The following is a 22,154-nucleotide window of genomic DNA, read 5'->3' on the forward strand; positions in this document are numbered from 1 at the left end:
TGCATTAGAGGTCACTTCTTTCTAGCAGAATCATTATTTTTACTATCTGCTCATGGGCTTGTTCAATGTTCCATTTAATATCCACTCTTAATAGTTATGCTGTTAACACAGTTGTCTTCACTGCTCTCCACTATATCTACAAAATACCATCTGCCACTTGTTGCCATTCTATGCCCTCTGTGTCCACTGTGAGTCTACTCTACATGAGGTGCTATTTTCCTCACATTTGAAGACAAAAAAGCTACTTATACGAGCAGAGTTGAAAAGAGAGTAACAGGGAGGCCATGCTTACCACTCCTGAAACAGCATCAACTTTCGACCTAGAAGGTGAGTGAGCTCAGGAGTATTTATTAACGCTCAATGTCAAATGGGCAACAGTAGAGCATGTATTATATTCTTCAATATTTCTATAGGCAATCTAGCAAAGTATTAAGGAAACAAAATTACTTCCTGAAATGCATTGAAATATTAAATCAGTGGCAAATACAGATTGCCAGACATTTCAGAGAAGTATTTTCTTCCATGACTGTCAATTGATGTTTCTGCTTTCTGAAATTTCTTAGCTGAAATGTCTCACCTCTCTTCTCAGGAGGAAAGAAACATTTCATATTTTCATAAATTATGTTTCTAACATTCACATAATAAAAACTATTATAAGTGGTCTCAATAACCAAAAGAGTTTGCAACAGTCTTTCATGTGAGGACACCCACGCCATCACACTCTGAAGTGAACAGAGTCACGGTAACTCATGACAAATGCAATTCTCTGCTCACTTAACTCTGGTTTATGACTTGACACATTTCCTACCTTTAATCCATTCAGTCAATTCCCACACAAGCCTATTGAGGTCAAGGCCACAGAGTTCAATTTAACAGGGATCAGTTATAGCTTCACTCCTCTGATTTGTAACAAACCACTAAAACTTTCCTCTTGATCAGTCCTCCTACAAATTCACCTCAAGGGCCATAACTGAAATCAGACAAGATATTCATCACAACTATTTGAAAAACAACTCCAAATGCATGCCCTGACATGGGTCAAAAAAACCCAGTTGCTCCAGGAAAGATGACATGCCTTAACTGGTTTACAAATCTTGCAGGCAGCAACGATAAACATAGAGCCTTTCTTATGCCACTTACAATATCATAAATTTTCAGAAGATATACACAGCCTTTTGGCTAAGGTTAACAAGTTTAACCTACCATTTAAATAACATATTTCATGATGAAAATCATGTTGTATAATATACCGTAATTACCATTTGTCATTCACATATAGAAATTCAGCACATTTTATATCACCTAATCAAGATCAATACTGCATTTGTCACTGCGTTTATTTCTACCTATGTCAAAACTGACAAGTACAATAGTACGCTTATAGCACTCAAACAAATAGCAAATAGCACTCAAGGATTTAGCAAATGGTTAGTTGGGATTATGTTTTAGAATAACTGACTTTTAAGGTTCATGAATCATTTTGATCAATGATCACACTACTTCTAAAACTCTATTTTAAGTTTCTAATATAACCATAGTGTGTAACATTGTGTGTAACATGAAATGAGTATCAGAGACATGACTCGTTATATTGGTCAGGGTTCTTCAAAGAAGCAGAACAAATGGAATATGTGTATTTAAGGAATCTATTTAAGGAACTGGCTCACCTGACTATGGAGGCTAAGAAGTCCCAAGATGCAGTCCTCAGGTTGGAGACACAGGAAAAGCCAATATTCCAGTTCGTGTCTAAAGACAAAAAAAGATCAATGTCCCAGCTCAAAGCCGTCAGACAGGAGTTCCCTCTTACTTGGCCTATTTGTTCTATAGTCTTCAATTGACTGGATGAGGTCCACTCACATTAGGGAAAGCAATCTGCTTTCCTTAGTCTACTGATTCAAATTAATCTCATCCAGAAACACCCTCACAGACACAACCAGAATGTTTAGCCAAATGCCTGAGTGCACTATGGTCCAGTCAAAGTGACACAGAATTAACCATCACACCTGTATATACACAAAAAGCTTATCATTTAAGGAAGAAATGAGACAAACACAGTAGTGTTTAACAATAACAAAATGACATAACTAAGTGCTATATTGAATGATAATGCCTATAATTCCTATAGAATTTCAGTAAAAGAACAAACAGAATTTCTGATTAATTGTGTAATAAATGTTTTCATTTGTCTACAGGTGATTAAGTCCAAAGAATTAAAGGGTAAATAAGAATTGACTGTTCATCAACAAAAAGGAGCAAAAAATAAAATGCCTTAAGTGACTTAAAAATGAAAAAAAAAATAAAACCTCAAGCACAGGTATAAGGGAGAAAAATAACACATTGCCTCAACATTTTTCCTGTCTGAATCTTTACCATTTTCTACCTCCATGTGAAAGACTGCTTTAGCTATGAGAAAATTGCTTTTGATGCCACATATTCCAAAAACACCTGCTGGTCTTAAGCGTCGCAACAAATTATTCAGCCTGCTTGGAAGCCTTAGGTTATAAATTTTATATTCATAGCTTCTCAAAAAATTTTAGAGGTTTTCAGCAGAAGGGATAAAGCAAGTGATTCCAAGTTAGACAATCTCTCAGAGTAACAGGTATTATTCACTACCTTAGTGTGCTACCCACTACCCATCAGATTCTATTCTCTCACAGGCAGTATTTTAATGAAAGAGGTACAAAGTATGTCACATTGAGTTATTTTTCCAAGGATTAAGCAATGACACATAAGCAATTTCTTGGCTAATCTTCATAGCAGTTTTTACTAGGAACTGATACTAGAAACTATTATGTAAAAGTCTGACAATATCTCTCTAATCTTTCTTGAAGATAACAATCCCAAACAACCTTGGAGTCATCAAAGACTTTGCAGCTGAAAACGCATCACGTTTGTTCAGCTTAAACGTCAGTATTTCTAGATCAACTCACCAATCTTAAGTAACCACAGTTTTCCAACAAAGCTCAATAGCCTGGCAGAGGCTGACTGAATGCCGGCATTACGCTGACAGGAATGGCAAAATCTATTCCATTTTTCTTGATTCTCCCAGCTGTCTTACGACAATGATTTTTCACTGGTTACTCCCTTTTCTGGCATCAGACTGATTGAAATTATGTCTCTCAAATTTTTCCTGTAAAAACAGAACAGCCTTGCTCAGCCGTGGAGGATTAGACATGAGCAGATGGACATGAGTGTCCCTATCTCCCATGAACAACATTCGGCATGGAGCAGATCGCAGAGTTCCCACGGTTCAAGCTAGAGAGCTGGGAAGCCGTGGTGCTGAGAGTTTGAAGGGTTTGGTACTGGGAGAGTGAGGCCATAGAACAAAGAATTTTAGAAAACCCACACAAATGGAAGAGACTACTTCTTCAATAGGAGGGTCCCACCAGGAAACCCAAGTAGACGAGATGGGATTACCTATACCTCACTGGACACCAGCCAAAGAAAACAAGGCACTAAACAGGCTAATCACTCTTCAGAAGAAACCAACAAAAATAAAGATGGTAGCCGACACCAGAAGGCTGCCTCCACACTGCGTTGAACAATTCAAACTTTTCTCAGAGCGAACATGCCACCTTGGAGAAAAGGAGGCAAAGAGACCAGATGAGAGGCAGGGGAAGAGTCCTGATAAAGAGTCTGTACTCTGAACTGATGGACTATTATATTCTACCATCCCCTAAAGACTAATCAAAAAGACCGCATCAATCACAAAGAAACTTTTGTTAAGCCAGAAGAGACTGAGCTACCTTTAACAGGCAAGTTAAGTGTTTTCTAGCATGTTCATGCTCTCACTAGCAACAGAACTGAGGTATCCAGAGCTAGATAAGATGTATTATAGCAAATAAAAGCACCATGTTTGTGAGATATGTACTGCAGTGTAAATTTAAACCCCCAAATTCAGAAATGAGTAAGATGTACTTCATACATTCCTTGAACTCACACTCCATAAGAACATGTGTTAAACACTCCATAAGAACTCCATAAGAACATGTGTTAAATGGAAAAATAAAATAGGTCTAAGCACAAAGGTAGCCCAAATAATAAACTCATAAAATACACGTGGAAAGTAAGAGGAGGATAAAAAACTTTCTGGAGAAGAGAACTACGTGGGGCTTAGAGGATAGATAGGAGTTCATCACACATTGGTGAGAGTTCCACGCAGGTACAGAACAGTAGGTCAAAGGTGCTGAGGAATGGAAGAGTTATGAGTGCCCAGATTTGTCTCACTGGAGCATAACAGAGAAACCTAATCTTCAGATAGAATTCCATTCTCTGGTGACAAATACTGTAGCTTAGAGCAGGGGTCCCCAACCCCCAGGCCACAGACCAGCACGTCAGTGACCTATTAAGAACCAGGCCACACAGCAGGATGTGAGCAGTGGGCAAGCAAGCGAAGTTTCATCGGTATTTGGAGCCGCTCCCTGGTGCTAGCATCATTGTTTCAGCTCTGCCTCGGATCATCAGGCATTAGATTCTCATAATTAGATTCTCACTGGTCCCTGGTGCCAAAAAGGTTGGGGACCACTAGCTTAGAGGACTGAAACTATTGTTTCAAGATGTTAAAATTCAATTTTTAAAGAGAAAATATTAAGAGTGTAGTCAGTGGAATGGGGAGAAAAACTGTAGTATTGTTCAACCACCAAAAATTAAAAGATAAATTTGTGAGATTATTGTTCCTGTCCTCAATTCAGAAAACAGACTCCATATGGTTACAAATATTTATTTCTAGGATGTAAAAAATAAGATCTGTTTTCATTCTATCCAGTCTCAAGATCTTTAGTAATTTCCAGTTTTAAAGAATAACAAGTCTCCACACAGGAGGAGTCTGATGTCACTAATTAACCATTTTCTTTTGAAGACTCTTAACAACTATTAACAATGTTTATCCTAGTGATTTTTGTGTCCTATTGACAGTAGTTGGGTATTTTTAAGCTACTATTTTATATATTCTTTATAATTCTTGCTCAAAGGTTATTATGCACTATTTTCTTTAAGTGGTAGTTTAAAAACCAGCTGTTTCAAATGACCTCAACAGTATTTTTAATGGTTACTTTTTTCAGGTGAAATTCAAAGATTAAGCTGAAGAATAGAATAATCATTTCATATGAAAAGAAGCACTTTTAGACCATAGCCAAGACTATGCGGGCTGTTTTAGAAATACACGACATGACCTAGCATCAGCCCCCAACCTTTTCTGGCACCAGGGACTGGTGCTCCTATGAGAATCTAATGCCTGATGATCTGAGGTGGAGCTGAGGTGGTGATGCTAGCACTGGGGAGCAGCTGTAAATACAGATAAAGTTTCACTTGCTTGCCCACCGCTCACCTCCTGCTGTGCTGCCTGGCTCCTAATGGGCCATAGACGGGTACCGGTTGAGGACGCCTGACCTAAGGGATTTAGGAAGGCCCACCTTCCCAAATATATTTCCTCTATTTACCAGGGCACCAAGGATGCTCTACTAAAGATAAATGGCTCTGAATTTCAAAAATTTGTTGACCATCATTAACCTTGTATTATAGCACCAGTAGTACCCTGTAAGGACTAACACTAAGACATTATCAAAAAATAGCTTTTAGCAGCATTTCCCAGCAAGTGTTTGGTGCTTCCGAAAGGGATTCTATGCCCAAATAAGGTTAAGAAATACTGAGCATTATTTTTCTTAGAGAGTCACAATATATGTTAGTGTTTTAAAAGCTCTGAAAAGACCAATGTTTAGGAAAAAAAAGTCTTAAATTTTTTAAAACTCAGCAATTCCAAAACTCAGCTGACATTAGGATTTTTCTGGCTGCTGAGAATTAATAACAGTAGCTTAATTAAATTAAGCTAGCTTAAATTAAACAAAAAAGAGATGATTGGATTAGGGCCAGGAAGGGGAGCTCAGGTGACTGAGAGTGCTGACAATGAACATGGACTGTTCCCAAGGGAAAATTCAACATATCAACTCTTTCCCTTGGACAGGTCCTAGGGATGATCCAGTCCTTAAGATGGATAAAATTCATTTGGTCTGGACAGCTTCCATTTTATCGGAGGTGGGTCTGCACCGAATCGCCTTCGTTAAGATGTTTTTGAAGATTATATCAGTATCATCAACAGACCACACAGGAGATGGTCACAGGAAACTCGCTTCTGCACTTGCTATGTGGAGGAAATCAAGAACATTGTCTTGTTCAATGCCCATTATATAAAGCACCACACTGAAATGCTCTTTCAGAACTGAGTGCTAAAAACAGACATTTTTGCCTTCCATAAGGAAATGAGATATCTCCTCTTTTCTGAAAAGAAGTATTATGTCTTTCTACTTGTTTTGAGTATCAGGAAGCCCAAAGCTAAATGTCAAAGCAAATATAACAACCACATAGGCCTTTATGCCCTGGATGTTTGGAATCTTCTTCCTATTCTTACTGATGCCTCCTCAGTCATGACTCTATTTCTCATTCCCCGTTACTTTATTGTCTTTGCTTGTGATAAACCACCATAAACCCATCTGGGAATAGGAAAGAGGACAGGTGAAGAGATGGAAAGATAAAGACAAACAGAAATGATTGACTCCCGCAAGATCTATATGGAACACACCACCAGTACCTTACATGGGGCCTGGAATATCAATAACATCTAATAATTTCTTATATATTTTTAAGTGATAAAGCGTTCCCCAATTATATTTGCCCCATCAAGATCTCCAGAGACATGTGTTTCTTACTGAAAGTTGTGTCAAGGATATCGAGCACAGGTTAAGGCTGCCAGCTCCCACCAGTGCTTAGATTGAAGGGATTCTGCTGGGGCAGGGGTCGGGGCGGGTAGGCTGAGGCATAACCTCAGAGTGGCAGTGAGAGGGCACTGGAAATAGGCCAGAGGACCTGACCGGTAACTAACTCCAAGGGAGACCCTTCCTACGGCTCTGCAGAGGGCTGAGAGAGAGTCCACCTTTTCTGCTGAAATCAGGTTGATCTGCCAATAAAAGAATGAGGCATGACTTACAGGGGAGGAGATACACACACACACACACACACACACACACACACACACACACACACACATCTTTCTTGTGTTTGAGTGAGGGGGCATGAATTTGGAGGGCAAGAAACCCCATATTATCTACTGAGAATACATTCTGTAATGAGAAGAAATTGTAGGACAAGCATTTGTATTCCAAAGGGCTTAAAAACATGTCAATATATAGTTGATATATAGTTGATTGTTCACATCATAGAAACCACATTCAGATATGGCTCCTGAATATCACATTGCTGACTTTATTATCTATTAATAAGCTGAACCACAAGTATTTTAATGTTATAACTTGAAGGTTAAAAGCTCCCTCTCTCACTCCTGAGAGATGAGCGGGCAAAGAGTAAAAATACCAGAATCTATAGAGCTGTGACAGGAACTTTGATTCTGATTATGGTTTTCTCAGGGCACAATTATGGTCTGGTCTGAGGGCTCCTTATATGTGATACTTTGTAGGTTAGCTATTCTGGAGAAATTACTGGATGGGGTAGCATTAATGCTTTCCAATAGAAACTACATCGATTTATTCATTACAACAAACACAGAGAGTTCTCCATGTCCTCCCACTGCAATGGGGGATGGCCCTTAGAAAGTCCAAAAAAACAAGATCCCTGACCTGATGGGGTTAGTTAAGGGTCCCAAAGTTCTGACTTTTTTCTTATCAGTTGACATTTAGCGTCTTTCAAAATCTCCAACCTTCTGCAGCAGGGAGAGAGTATCAGCAGGAAAGGGTGTGGTACTCCTAATGAGTGCACTTGCTTTGGGCTCTTTATTGATTTTCTCCTGAATTCTCTCTGAAACCTGAACTGAATAACCCTGGCAGCCCACCGTGCCTTCCTGATATATGAGTTGTATACTACCGCCGATAATTCTGTTATTTGAGATTCGCCAGAGCCTGGAAGTAAGAACAGGAAGTCAGGTGCCCACACTTCTAAACAGGGTTTTTGTTTTTTGTTTTTTTAAAGGAACTTCTGGTAATCCTGGGCCTTATGTCTCCTAACCTCACATTTCTATTAATTTCATCTCAATTTCTCTCCTCTCGTTTCACCCAAATTTCTTTCAGATAGATCTACCCTCACCACTTTCGTTCATCTCCCACCCATTCTTCTACTCACTGCCCTCCTCACTCCATCCAAACCGCCTCCCTAATAGGCACACTGCCTGCATCAGGAAATCTGAAGAACAATCTTGAATCCTTTTACTTGAGTTCTCAACAACATTCAACACATATAGCCACAGTCTATTCTTAAATATTCATACTCCTTGACCTCTGTTAGACTAGACCCTCCTAGGTTTTTTTTCCTATTCTCTAGCCACTTCTAGAATGTTCTTCTCATTATATTCTCGATACCTCTTCTATCTCTATCTAACAATTATACATGGAATTCCATCAGAAAAGTATTCTAGACACTCTGTGAACATCACTCTTCATTCTCACACAGGGACAGGAGTTGGATGTGAATGGCGCCTCTTTGCCAATAATTCTAACTTGTATTCCCAGCTGAGAGCTTCCTTTTAAAGCAGATCTATAAGTTCACACCCTATGCAACATCTTCATCTGTGCATTTCAATAAACCTCGGTACTTCATATATTCAAAACTGAACTCGAGACTTGCTTTGCCTGCAGTGTGCTACCTCAGTAAATTTCTCAAGACAAAAACCCAGGAGCTTTCTCTGACACCTTTGTCTCCACCACTGCCCATATCCAATTACCCGCTAAAGGCTGCCGATCCTTCTTTCTACATACATCTTGAACCACATCCACTTCTCCTTACTCAAAGGCCGCCACCATAGGCCAAGTCTCCAAATGAATCCCCACCTGAACTAGTACAGCAGTCTTCTAAACCAGTGGTCTCCAATCTTTCTGGCACCAGGAACCAGTACTCCTATGAGAATCCAATGCCTAATGATCTGAGGTGGAGCTGAAGAGGTGATGCTAGCACTGGAGAGTGGCTGCAAACACAGATGAAGCTTAGCTCACTTGCCCATTACTCACCTCCTGCTGTGCAGCCTGGTATCTAACAGGCCACAGACCAGCATTGGTCTGCGGCCCAGGGGTTGGGGACCCCTGTTCGAAATGATCTTCCCGAATTACTTCCAGCCTTCCACGAGTCCACTCTCCACACATCAGCCAGAGTATGATTTTGTAAATGTGTAAGAAGTATGAATTTAATACAATCAGAGAATTCTATTGTGCAGAAATGTAACATTCTTTAGCTCTCTAAAAATCAACTTAGTTCTAAAGCCCCATATATACTTAGAAGTAGAAAACTGAATCTTGACAAATCAAAGTACGGTCCATCATTTGGGTTAAATGCACCAATAACCAATCAACCAACTCAAGAGTCTCCTCCGAATTCTCTAAACTGTTTCTTCAAACTAACAATGATGTGATGCAGTGATGATTACATATTCTCCCAGCCTCAGGAGGGTGGGGTATGAAATAACTCTTCTACAATTATCCTTTATTCTTGGTGACTTGCTGAAATTTGCCTCATCCTTACTGACCCCAACCAATGAGATGCAGTGATGATTACATATTCTCCCAGCCTCAGGAGGGTGGGGTATGAAATAACTCTTCTACAATTATCCTTTATTCTTGGTGACTTGCTGAAATTTGCCTCATCCTTACTGACCCCAACCAATGATGTCCTCTGTCCTTCCACAGCTTCTGATAATCAACTCACTGATGATGATGATGACTGGCTTTTACTTTAAATCCTCTTCATATATCAACTCGTTCAATCCATAAGCTTTTGTGTCCATCTACTGTCTCTCAGAACGTTGTGCACCCCATCTTCCCTTCAGGAAACACAGTCTCTGTGGCTCTTTTCACAACCCACTGCCTGTACATGCTGAACTCTCTCATCTGCCCTCAAGTCTATTCAGCCCAGCATCTCACTTAACCACCATTTTTCTATCACTCGGGTGTCATGGTGGGCATGAGGCTTCTCTATGACAGCTGTAGTCTCCCATGCTCCTCCCAGAAAAACAAGATATGGGCTCTTTCTGTTTTCATAGGTCAGATGTTCTTATAATTTCCCCAATCTTATCCCCATTGACATCTAAAACTTGGGAGGTAGAAGGATACCTCAACCCTTTCTTAGAAACCCACACCAACTGCTAACCCTCTTGCTCCCTTTTCTCAATTCTGAAGCTCTGAATTAAAAAAAAACAAGAAAGAATTGCCAAGAATTAAAAAAACAAAAAACAAAAAATATGTCAGAGGAAAACTGGCTTTGACTCTATTCTCTCCCACACTCTTGTTTATGGATAAATTCTCTGCACCCTTTCTTCAGGCTTTGACAATCGATGTTAGTTTTGGGGAGAGTCATAAAAATTTTTCTGGCTCAAGAATCAGGCTCTTCACTAAAAACTTAGGCTTTCAATTATACCTCAGTAAAGCTGAAATAAAACTTAGGGCTTTCAAGATCCTTATTGCTCTGGGTTTCAAACAATCAATTGACTCTTTTTCTAGGCTGAATTCATTCTTCCTTTTAGGTAATAGATGCCACTGCCTGAAATAGTAAAGACCATGGAACACTGAAAGGAAAAAAAAAGTAGAAAAGGAAAAATATCTGTTTAAAAAACCTCCAAACTTTATCCTGAGACAAATGCAAATAGGATTAGGCTCCCATCCCAACATATACATGTCCCTCTTGAAACTCTATGATTTTTGATTGAGATATAATTGACATATAACATTGTGTAAGTTTAAGATATACAATGTGTTGATTTCATACATGTATATATTGCAATATGATTCCCATCATAGCACTAGCTAACATCTCTATCAGGTCACATAATTGTTTCATTTTCATGGTAGGAACAATTAAGATCTAGTCTCTCAGCAACTTTGAAGTTTATAATACAATATGTTGTCTATCATCGCTATGTCGTACATTAGATCTCCAGGACTTATTTATCCGCAGCTGCAAGTTTGCACCCTTAAACAGCTCCCCTATTCACCCATCCCTCAACCTCTTTGTTTTTATGAGTCTGGCCTTTTAATTATACTTTCTATTGATGTATAACTCATATATAGAAAAGCATACAAATCATGAATGAACAGTTTGATGAATTTTCACCAAGTGAACACACACCCTTGTCAGGGCCACAGGGCAGGAAGTAAAACATGACCAGCATCTCACCTACACCCCCAAAAGATACTACTATCCTGACTTCTATTACCATCCATTAACTTTGCCAGCTTTTAAACTTTATATAAATGAAATCATACACTGTTTTTCCTTGTGGCTTTTTTCCCCTCAAACTTATGTATGTGAGATTCATTCAAAAGTGTTGTCCATGACAACACTTATTCACTGTCATTGCTTTGTAGGTTTCCATTGTACGACTATATCATTATTTATTTATTCATTCTGTCGCTGATAGACATTTTGGTTGTACCCCATTTAAGGCTATTGTGAACAAAGCTGCTAAGAACACTCACATACATGCCTTTTGGTGCACATATGTATGAATTTGTTGGTATACATCTAGGAATAGTATTATTCATGCATAGGGTTATATGTTTAGCTATGTAACAGATATTTCCAAGCAAATTTTTAAAATAGTTGTACCAGTTTAAACTCCCACTAGTAACATTTAGGAATTTCAATTGCTCCACATCTTCACCAACACCTCACCAATACTGATGGCCTTCTATATGGTATATGGTATATGGTATATAGTATATAGTATATAGTATATAGTATCTAGTATCTAGTATATAGTATATAGCATATAGTATATAGTATGTAGTATATAGTATATAGTATATAGTATAGCTGTTCTTGTGAATGTATAGAGGTATCTTATTGTGTTAAAATTTTCATTTCCCTGGTGACTAAGTTAACCTTTCATTTGCCTTTTTGCCATTTGGAGGAAATTTGTGAAGTGCTTGTTAAAGTCATTTGTCATTTTTCTATTAGGTTTCTGTCTTTTATGGTAATTCTTTATGAGACATACATATAGTGATTACCTTTCCTTTCACTCTTTGACTTGCCTTTTGCACTTCTTAATGAGGTCTTTGGATAACCAAAATCTTTTATTTTAATATAGTCAAAATCATCAATCATTTCCTTTATGGTTAGTTCATTTTGTATTCTCTTAAGGAAGCTTTGCCTACCATAATGCCACCTAGATATTCTTCTATGTTATATTCTCAAAGCTTTACTTTTCACACTTAGATAAAATCCACTAGGAATTCATTGTTGTACATCACATATGGTAGTAGCCATTTTCACTTTTTTCCATATGGCTATCTAACTTACCAGCACCATATATTTAATAGACTATCTTTTGCCTACTATATTACAATAGGATACTTTTGTCCTAAGTTATGTCACCATATATGTATAATGCTACTTCAGGGCTGTTTTGTTCCTGTGGTCTATGCCTATTCTTATGCCAATACCACTATGAGATAATAGAAAATACATATATTTGTCTCTGCCCCCAGTTCCTGGCACAGAACTCCTAAAACCCTTGTGATTTCCTAAGTGATAAAAGCATCTCTTGTTCTAATATCTGGTCTTGGATCCTGGCCCTGACACAGGGCTCTAAAACTCTTGTAAATTCCTAAGTGAGAAAAACACCTGGAGCATACCTTGTTCGACTGAGACAACTCTGAGTGGGCTCCTGAATGGCTCGTGGATAGGGCCTGGTCACCAGAAAACCAAGCCATGATGAGAAGCTTGGAATTTTCAGCCTCAATCCCCATTCTCCAGAGAGAGGAGAGGGATTAGAAATGGAGTTAATAACTGATCATGCCTACAGGATAAAGTATCCATAAAAATCCCCAACATACAGGGTTTGGGGAGCTTCCAGGGGGGTGTACACATCCGCATACCAGGAGGGTGATACACCTCGACCCCACAGGGACAGAAGCTCCTGCACTTGGGACCCTCCCAGAACTTGCCTTATGTGTTTCTTCATCTGGCTGTTCATCTATATCCTTACAGGGGTCCCCAACCCCCAGGCTACAGACCTGTACTGGTCCGTGGCCTGTTAAGAACCCAGCTGCACAGCGGGAGGTGAGTGGTGGGCAAGTGAGCGAAACTTCATCTGCATTTGCAGCCGCTCCCCAGCACTAGCATCACCACTTCAGCTCCACCTCAGATCATCGAGCATTGGATTTTCATAGGAGCACCGGTCCCTGGTGCCAAAAAGGTTGGGGACTGCTGCTTTATCATATTCTTTAATAAACTGGTAAACATGTTTCCCTGAGTTCTGTGAGTTGCCCTAGTGTTACTCAAATTAATTGAACCCAAGGAGGAGGTCATTGGAAGCTCTGATATATGGCCTGGTCAGAAGCACAGGTGATAACCTGGAGTTGTTACTGGCATTTGAAGGTGGGGGCAGAAGGAGGGGATGTCTTGTGGGACTGAGCGCTTAATCTATGGGATCTGACACTATCTTCAGGTAAATATACCATTAAAATGGAGTTAAATTGTAAAATGCCTAGCTGTTGTCACAGACAATTGTTTGGTGTAGGGCAAAACCTCTACACATTTGCTGACCAGAAGTGAAGTCTTCTGTGTGAGTACTAAAGGACGTTCAATAATAAAGAACAGAGTTTCCCCTACACAGAAGGTAGAAAACTGAGTTTTTCTAATACAACCACAGCGCCTTAATTTCTATAGCTATATAATATGCTTTCTTCTTTTGCTTCAAAATTGTCTTGGCTATGCTTGACTTTTAAAAAATTCCATATAAATTAGAATCAGTTTCACACTTCTATAAAAACATGTGTTATATATATGTATATATGTATTTTATGTGTTATACACAATACGTACATACACACACAGTTTGGAATTTTGATTGGGGTTGCATTGAGTTTATGAATCAATTTTTTAAAACAGGAATCTTTACAAAATGACTTTTCCAATCTTTGAATTTAGTACAGTCCCCCGCTTATTTAGATCTTTAATTTCTCTCGGCTTAATTTTGTAGTTTTTTGTGTGTGTGTGAAGGTCCCACACATCTTTCATTAGATTTATTCTTGTGTATTTTACTTTTGTTGCTATTGTAAATGATTTTTTAATTTTATCTTTTAATTATATGTTGGAAGCATATAAAAATAAAATTAATTTTTATATATTCACACCATATCCAATGAGCGGTCCTAACTTATAGGTGGAATCTAAAGAACAAAATAAATGAATGAACAAAACAGAAACAGACTCATAGATACAGAGGACAAACTGATGGTTGCCAGATGGGAGGGGGCTGGGGGACTGGCTGAAAAAGGTAAAGGGATTAAGAAGTACAAATTGGTAGCTATAAAATAGTCACAGGGTATAAAGTACAGCATGGGGAAATATAGTCAATAATATTATAAAAACTATTTATGGTGCCAGATGGGTACTAGACTTATCGGGGGAATCACTTCATAAATTATATGAATGTCTAATCACTATGTTGTATACCTGAAGCTAATATAATATTGAATGTCAACTGCAATTTAATAATAAAAAAATGAATAGTCCTATACAAATATTGAATCATTATGTTATACACCTGAAACTAATATTATATGTCAATTATACCTCGATTAAAGAAAAAAACCCGACTAGTCCAAGAGGCACCAGAGGTAGGCCCAAGGATCAAATGAGATCACGAGGATCTGTACTCTCTCCCCGTCTCTTGGCTACTTTCCCTACACTTGGCTTCTTTTTTAGACAAGCTTTATTCATGTGTGTCAAGGTGGCTGCTGGAAAATCTAAGAAGAAAAAATTCTCTTATCCAAGCAACCACATAAATTAGGCTATGACTAATGCTACTTGGAATATATCCCACCCTTAACCTAATCCTTGTCTCCAAAGAGACTGGGTGCTCTTATTAGCTATCCTGGATGAGAACCCACTTAGGTAACTAAAAATTATATCAAAATCTCAGAGTGGACAAGAGGCAGTTTTTAAAAAAGATGAGGAGGCTAAACAGACAAAAGAATTTTGAAATGGTCATTGCATATGGTCCCCATTTCTCTTGGAATATGGCATAAATAGGAACTCTTTAGTCTCGCATGAACTATATCCTCCTTATCTTTCTAAATTTGTCGCATACTTCTCTCTCCTCTTTCTTGTGTTCTATCATGTTGATATTTCAACTTAAATGCATTGTGTTCTCCCTAGATCAGGACCTTTGCTCATGCTGTATTGCTGTACCCTCTGTAATACTTTTGTCTCAATTTTAAGCACCCTGCTCACTTATTTATCTCCTGATTAGGTTTTACTTAAATATCACTTTCTCAAGGAGGCCTTTTCCAAACTAGCTATAATCACCATCTTTCAAGCTCCAACACAGTTCTTTTCTTGTGTATCATTCATAATGGAGGTAAATTCTATTTAATGTGTCAGTCCCCTACACGCTAAGCTCCATGAAGAAAAAAACTATGTCATGTTCATGGCCAGATTATTAGCCACAATACAGTGCCTGGTCCACAGGAAGCCCTCAGTAATCCTGTTTTGTTTTGGTTTGGTTTGGTTTGGTTTGGTTTGCTTAACTCAGTAACCACTCAGTCTAATATTTCTTCATTGCCTTTCAACAGGTGTTTCCTCCCCAAATGTTTTTTAACAGCAGAGTTTCTGTCTTAATTTGGTGGTCCTCTCTGCCTACCCTCTATCCAAAGGCAATCTCATCTGTCCACCTGACTATAACTACTAGCTATATGCTCTGACTTAAAAAAATATTCCTCCCACCCTGGTTACAAGCTTCAGATTGCATATCTAATTGCCTACTAAGTATTTCCAACTGGATGTTACACAGACACTTCAAACTCAGCATGTTCTGAGCTCATCTTTTTCCCACTGCTCCACTCCCACACGAACCTGTCCCTCCTACTGTTACAATCTCAATTAATGGTGCCATCATCCACCTAGTTTCCTAAAGCAGAAATCTTGCAGTCATTCTAAACTTTCTCTTTGTCTACCCACATCTTTTCCTTTACTAATTACTCCTCCCACACGGTTCTAGAATGCTTCCCCCCATCTCTACTACTGCTGCCTAGTCAGGTTTCCATTCTTTCCTAGCTTGACTACTGAGACAGCTTCCTAATCTCTCTTTAGCTCAATTTTTGCCTCCTTTGGAGCTTCCTCCCCATGGCAGCCGGAATAATGTATCTAACACTCAATTTGATTATGGAGTTTCCGTGCTTAAACCCCTTCCAAGGCTTTCCACAGTCTTGCTATTCAGTAAACCCACCAGGGCCTCTGTAACTTGACTCCTTACTTTTTCACTTCTACTTTCTGTTTTACCTCATAATAATCCTTAGCTGCTTTCAATTCCTATTAAACAGCGATATTTCCTTCATCTTTAGCTTCCCATATGGTGTTCCTCAAGCGTAGAATGTCACTCAGCTCTTACCTATCCTTCAAGATTATCTTCTGGGAACACCTCTTCCAGCAAGCGCAAACCTCCAGGTTGGACTGAATTCATCTCTGCAATCCCATAGGCCCCCAGCAAGCCTCTCATTATTACCACAAAATTCAAGACTAGTTGTTCACAGTCTGCCTCCTCCAGCAATCATATCCTTGAGAGCTGGTCCAATATCATATTTGTCTTTGTGCCCCAGGCTGTAGTGGACGGCCTGGCACATATTACATATCTAAAAATAGGTAATGCACTGAAATTTTTGAGATCGTTTTGAATCACTGTGACAGAACCCAATATCCGCTTTGCCCTTTCTTCCTTTCTTGTATCCTGTTAAATTTTACTCCAGCTGACAAATATACCAGGATCGGTGACTGTATTTCCTACCCTCTCTTGCCATGACAGAAGACCAATGAGATGTAAGAACACACAGCTGGCTTTCTGGAAACCTCTTTAAAGGTGACTGACTCAACTAGAGGCAATAATCTTGTCACTTGCTATCCTCTCCTTCTTCCTGAAACCTGTGATCAGCCTTCTAGGTCCCTGACAATCTGATTACAACATTAGCCATCAGCCACCAATCAGTACAGCAACTTACCTCAGGCTTTCTACTAACAAAGTGAACAATCAGATAAATTGTTTGAATTTATGTCCACTGGGAGAATTTTCTTTTTCCACTGTCCTACAGGGCTACTTCAAGAGGAGGAAAGGATGTCACTCACAGCCATCTCCTCCTGGTTGGTGCAAATGTATGCAGAACCATTTTTAACCAGACTCAAACATTTTCATCTTCAGTCAACAGATCTGAAGGAATTCTCCCATGAGAGAGGGGTGCCATGCAGGAGGAGGAAGTAAGGTGAGAGTTAATGAAACTACTTACGCCACTTATTTCTGCCTTCACAACTGGATTAGACCCAGTCCCGGATACATCACTTCCACTTGCTCATGGAGGACTTCAGGCATGCCTATCATCCGCGTTGGTTTCTAATCCTCACTACTTACTGTCTAATCCTTTGTTCTCCATTTTATGGGCAAAGAAATAATTCAAACTGCCTCCACTTTACACTGCTGACCTCATCTCCTACGATTATCACCTTGGCTCACTCCACTCCAATTACTCTCTTCCTCCACCAAGACAGCCATGTTTTTGACCTTTGCCCTTCTTGTTATTTCTTTCTAGAATACTCTTGCCTTGGAAATTCACAAGGCTACTACAACACCTCCTTCAGGATGTGGCTCAAACATATTCTTAGTGACACCTTCCCATCAACCCTGTTTTTAAATTGAACATTTCCCCACCCTGGTAATTATCATGTATTCTGATTTATTTTTCACCTTACACAGATCACCTTCTAACATACTTTATGTTTCAACTTGTTTATTTTCTGTCTTCCTCTACTAGAGTATATTTACATAGAGGAAATTTTCGTCTGCTTTGTTTACCATTATATCTTCAGTGTCTAGAAAACTGTATGAACATATTGGATATACAATATATATTTTAATGAATGAACGAATGAGTGAATGAATCTTTACCCCCAAAGACCTAACAAATTTTAAATTTTGAGAATATTCCAATGGATCAAAAATAGTACTATTAAATGAATATGTCTGATCTTATCTACTTATATTGTCTAAAACCCCCAATTTATTTTCTCCTTTTTTTCCTTACATTATTCCAATCCGTATATAGTATAAAAAATTTGAGCAAGGAAAAATCAGGTCAGTTTGTTCTTCTTTTCCAACATCTACCGGTTTTTAGAATAGTAATGCCATCGGTTGTTTTTGATTCAAACACAGTATGAGGCTTTGTTTCTTAGACAAGTCAACAGAACAAGCCAACAATGAGAATTACTCCCAGCTTGAAGAGGCACATTGAATCCAGAATCTCAGTGAGAATCCCCATCATGCTAAAATCGGCCTGATCTAAAACCATCGGTTCCCCTATGGCCTTACTCCCTCAGAATCCACACACACACACAGTGTAAAATTATGATATAAATAACAAAGTTTTGCAGGTTTTTCTGGGAATTCTTTCACCTGACAAATTTGCTTTTAAACTGGTTCCCAGAGAATACTGGGATCTGAGAATAGCCAAAGTGCTGGAAACAAAGCAAGAAGTGAGGGTGGGAGAGAGAGGAATTGGCCTCCCCTGGCCAGGTAGATCCCTTAGATGGGCCTGTTAAAGGATTCTTTAAGGGTCTTCAAGCAAAAGGGAGAAAGAACAGGCTGCTTTATGTGACAACAAAAATCAGCGGGGAGTTGGAGTTCTTCCATGTAACAGAGTTTCCATTCTCAGCATCCTACTTCTTGATAAATGCCTAGACTTCACATCAGACACACCACAAGGATGTAAATTCAACTGACATTGAATTTAGGCAACCCACAGACTCAGTGTTCATGTGCCTTTTGACTCGATCCAGTGCTGCAAGAAACGTGATGTTCCTTTTACAAAGTCAAAAAAAAAGTCACCGATTTTCAATCCATGTTTTAAGCAGGAAATCGGCACCAGTGAATTTATTTTTTAAAGCTACATGGAAACTTTAACAGTAAATATTATACTATACAGGTCTGGCATTTCTCTTTGTACTGGCCTCTAGCAGAAGTTAATTAATCCCCCAATGCCTTCCTTCATTAGCACTACATTCCTGAGTCAATAGTTTAATATACTGTGTCACCTCTGCCTGCCATAGTTTGCCAGAGATCCACTGCTTACTAGCAAGAGTTTTCACTACATTTATCTCTGTATCAGTTAGCTATTGCCACAATACTGCAGCGAAACAAAACTACATGACATAATATAATCACTTATGCTTGCTCTTGTAACTTCAGGTTGGTAGAAGCTGGGTGATCTAGCTTGGGCTCACCTGGGTCTTCAAGTTGTTCTACATACTGCTTATCCACCTCAGAACAACAGGCTAGCTATGGCGTATTGTTTTTTCTCATAGCGATGACAGAAATGCAAGAGGCCACACCACTGTTGCATATCTCAGACCTTTGCTCACATCGCATCCACTAACATCCCACTAGCCAAAGCAAATGACACGGCAAAACCCAACATCAGTGAGACAGGTTAGAATATTTCACTCACAATGGGAGAAAAAGAACAGTGAATATTTGTTGAACAATAATCCAAACTACCATAATCCCTAACAAGGTCAGATAAGCAATCCTGGGCCCCTTTAGCTCACTGAATGCCTGTACCTATACAAACTTCTGATTTAAATTTCTATATCAATAGGTTCTTAGGTGTAAACAATAGAAACTAACTGTCAGAAAATAAAAACATTGAAAAAATATTGAAGTATTAATAGATGCAACAGGCAGCTTGAAGAATTAGGCTCAGAAGCTCCAAAATCAGTACCAATGCATAAATAATGGCACAGATTTGGGTCTGTGTGAAGACCTGGCTTCCATGCCCCCGAGCTGTAGTCCTATACTGTCTGATATGGGACTCACCAGCTGCATATAAATTCTGAGTACCTGCAATGTGACTGGTCCAAATTGGGATATGTTCTATACCAGATTTTTGAAATTCAAAGGAAATAATTATAAAATAGCTCATCAATTTAAGTTGATTACACATTGAAATTACAATATTTGGGTTAAACAAAATACATTCTTAAAATTAGTTTTAACTGTTTCTTCTTACTTTAAAAAAAAAATTAGACTGCTAGGAAGTTATAAATGGCATATATGGCTCACATTACATTTCTACTGGATAACACTGCTCTTTACACTGCAGCTTGCACTCAATACTCTGCCAGCACTGGATGCTAGTAACTGCTGCTGGCACCACCATCAATGTGGTCTCCAGAAAGTGGAAGTTGCTAAAACAGCCAGCACTGGCAGAGAAGAGTCTTCCCTATCCTGTCTTCTTTGCATCCCAAACATAATCTGGGAAAGACCCACCTGCTTAGCAAAACCAGGGTCCTATTCTTATGCCCTAGCTTCAAAAGAGGCTAACAAAGTGAATATATGGTGTTTCTAGCCTATACAGAAGGAAATAAGCTCTTATCTACAACCAAGACTCATAAGGTGGAATTTCTCAAATATAAGTAGAGATTTTGACATTGAGTATTCAGTCAGTAAAAAAAAAAAAAAAAATCCACTTTTTGACCCAGTATTTCTCTTTTGAGGAATATAACCTTAAGAAATAAAAAGGGAGGCAGAGATGTCTTTACAAAGATGTTTATTTTAGCTAGGTTCCTCCAGAAGCAGAAATAAATAGTTCATTTGTAAAATAATCCAGAGGCATCAATAGGGAGTTGAGGAAGTAAAACAAGAGAGTTCCAAGGTCTGAGTCCTGGGGCCATAGAACATTTAGAGATTTATGATGCTTATTAGACATCTAAGAAGAATTCTGAGTAGGAGGTTAGGCATGCGCACTTGGAGATGAGGAGAGAGGTCTGAGTTCGAGAAGTAAATTTGAGAGTTCTTAGTATGTAGACAACATTTAAAGCCATTGAACTATGTGAGATCACCTAGAAAGTGTAGAAAATGAAGAGAAGAGATCTGAGACTGAGTCTAAGGCCCACCGATATTCAGAGATTGGGGATAGATGGAGGGACAAGACCACAGGGCACAACACAAAGAGCCTGAAAAAGAGGCACCAGTAAAGGAGGAACAGAACCAAGAGTACGGTGTCCTAAAAGTCAAATGAATAAAATATTTAAAGGAAAAGTGATCATCTCTGTCAAACACAACCAACAGCTCAAGTAAGAAAAAAAACTAAGATTGAGCATTAGTTTTAGCTATGTGAAAGTTGATGGCCATTTTACCAGAGCTGTTTTGTAGGAGCCCTAAGAATGAATGCCTGATTAGAAAATGGGAGATGAGCAAACTGTAGATATCAAGTAGATATACTATTGACAAGATCTGCTTTTTACAGAAGACGAGAAGTAATCTAGTAACTGGAGGAAGTAGAGTCTGGAAAATTTTGTTCTCCCTAAAATAGGAAAAATAATATTTTATAAGCTCATGAAATTGAGCAAGCAACAGAGAAAACATGATTTTACAGAAGAGGAAAACCAACTGCTGATGTGTTATCTTTGAACATGTGAGAGGGGGGTGAAAACTAGTAAGCAAGTAGAAGGGACTGGCCTTAGCTAGGAGTGTGGAAAGTTCACCTGCAGAAATAAAAGGCAGAGTATGTGGGCATAGAGCAAAGGGGGAGACAGAAGTGGTGGCAGGATATGCTGAAAGTGTACTGGTGGCTTTTAATATCCCAGTAAAATAGAACACAAGGTCTCAGCAGAGAGTGAGGATGGGGGACGAGGTACTGAGGAGAGAATACAGAAGAAAATAGCCTCCGGGCAATGGGTGAGTGGAGGAGTAGAGAAATGCATTACGGACACCAGAGAATATTCAGAGCCCACCTGCAGTTAGCACCAATGAATTGAAAATGAGACCAGTTCAGCAAGGTGGTGTTTTTCTCCAGACCTGTTCAGCCATAGGGAGGCAGATCCTGAAAAACTGAGAGCTAGCTTAACCAGAGTTGGAGTTAACAAAATGGGAAAATGCTCACAATTTTGTAAAAAAGAAAGATAGGCCATTTTACATAGAGTACTTCCATAGGAACAAAAAAGATGTAAAAGGAAATTCATATGTAGGTGTGGTTTTATAGGCAATTAAATTTTTTTTTTTTTTTTTTTTGCAAAAATAAAAGCCACTCAATCTATCTTAAACATCCTAATATTTGGGACTATCCCATAAACCCAAAGGCAAGAATTAGGACAAGATATCAAAAGAAATTTAAATCCGAAAG

At 38.8% G+C, this 22,154-nt stretch overlaps 1 protein-coding gene across 11 annotated transcripts in view; it reads right to left on the minus strand.

Moving 5' to 3' along the window:
* Nucleotides 1–22,154, minus strand: part of CHODL (chondrolectin) — a 315,491-nt gene that overhangs the window by 277,927 nt on the left and 15,410 nt on the right. For 7 of the 11 annotated variants that reach the window (XM_023529532.1, XM_023529526.1, XM_023529527.1 and 4 more), the window contains exons 1-2: nucleotides 18,140–18,151; nucleotides 1,668–1,746 (exon numbers count right to left, since the gene is read on the minus strand). The gene's annotated coding sequence lies outside the window, so the exon portion shown is untranslated. Of the gene's footprint in view, nucleotides 1–1,667; nucleotides 1,747–2,930; nucleotides 3,131–18,139; nucleotides 18,152–22,154 lie in introns of those variants that run through there. The other 4 variants (XM_023529534.1, XM_023529525.1, XM_023529523.1 and 1 more) reach the window with 2 other exon arrangements.

Source organism: Pteropus vampyrus, unplaced genomic scaffold, assembly GCF_000151845.1.
Source record: "Pteropus vampyrus isolate Shadow unplaced genomic scaffold, Pvam_2.0 Scaffold38, whole genome shotgun sequence".
Lineage (NCBI taxonomy): Eukaryota > Metazoa > Chordata > Mammalia > Chiroptera > Pteropodidae > Pteropus > Pteropus vampyrus.